The following is a 1,206-nucleotide window of genomic DNA, read 5'->3' on the forward strand; positions in this document are numbered from 1 at the left end:
AATTCATCAGAGCTTTATGTTCTAACTTGCTTACATTTAAACAATAATCCACAGATGGAGGATTATATTATTTTTGATTTATTTTAGTATGGAAGAATCCCTTCAGTGTAGAAGGGGGCCATTCGGCCCGTTGAGACTGTACTGACAATAGTCCCACCCACCCTGTAACCCCATGTATTTACCCAGCTAATCCCCCGACACAGTAAGGGTCAATTTAGCATGGCCAATCCAGCTAACCTATACATCTTTAGACTGTGGGAGGAAACCGGAGGCCAGAACTGAACCCGGGCCACAGTGCCATCATGCTGCTCTAAGAAGGGAGCACATTTTTCTTTGTAGAAAGGAATTTATGTTCATATAAATATTTCAGAATGGAATAGAGTTTAAGATGTTTTCAAGTTGACAAAGCATAGAGTAGTATTTGTTCTTAGCAGTTTAATATCTGATACGTCCCCTACTTGGAGGCCAAATATTAATTTTTGAAACAGGGCGGTGGGCACGGGGCTTGCTCCTTCCAACGCACGCATCGGCCTGGTTTTACAGTGCGTCCAAGAATGGTGCAGCCTCCTCTCTTTGGGTGGGCAGCATAGTGGCAGTGGGTGGCACAGTGGCACAGTGGTTAGTGCTGCTGCCTCACAGTTCCAGAGACCTGGCCTTGGGTGATTTTGTGGAGTTTGCAAGTTCTCCCCGTGTCTGCGTGGGTTTCCTCTGGGTGCTCCAGTTTCCTCCCACAATCCAAAGATGTGTGGGTTGGGTTGATTGGCCATGTGAAATTGACCCTCAATGCACTAACTAACCCTTTGAAATGCCATTTCTTGCGCAGCTTATTCTCACTAGGAGCATTGACTTCGGTTGGCGCAATCATATATCAGCTTTGTAGCTAGAAAACAAAACTCACAAGTATCACTGACAGTGGATTTTCCTTCAGAAGAGGTGTAATTTGTTTTATTTCTTGCTTGTGGAGGAAAGAGATTCAGAATAAACCTGAATAAGGGGCAACTTCTTTGGTGTGCCATCCTATCCCCAGTGTGACATCCCATGTGGCCATGACAAAGGTAAACTATCCCTGTCTTTATTGATCTGAATGCAGGCATTGACATTGTTGATGATGCCATCCATCTCCTACGACACTACCACTCTTATCCATCTGAGTGGAACATCACAAACTTGATTCCATTATCTCTTCAGTTGTAGCCAATGTAACCT

At 44.4% G+C, this 1,206-nt stretch overlaps 1 pseudogene; it reads left to right on the forward strand.

The window, feature by feature from the left end:
* Window positions 1-388: 388 nt before the first annotated feature.
* LOC145350402 (U2 spliceosomal RNA) lies at window positions 389-568 on the forward strand (annotated as a pseudogene).
* Window positions 569-1,206: the final 638 nt, after the last annotated feature.

Source organism: Carcharhinus amblyrhynchos, chromosome 11 (genome assembly GCF_965287045.1).
Source record: "Carcharhinus amblyrhynchos chromosome 11, sCarAmb.v2.hapA, whole genome shotgun sequence".
Taxonomy (NCBI): domain Eukaryota; kingdom Metazoa; phylum Chordata; class Chondrichthyes; order Carcharhiniformes; family Carcharhinidae; genus Carcharhinus; species Carcharhinus amblyrhynchos.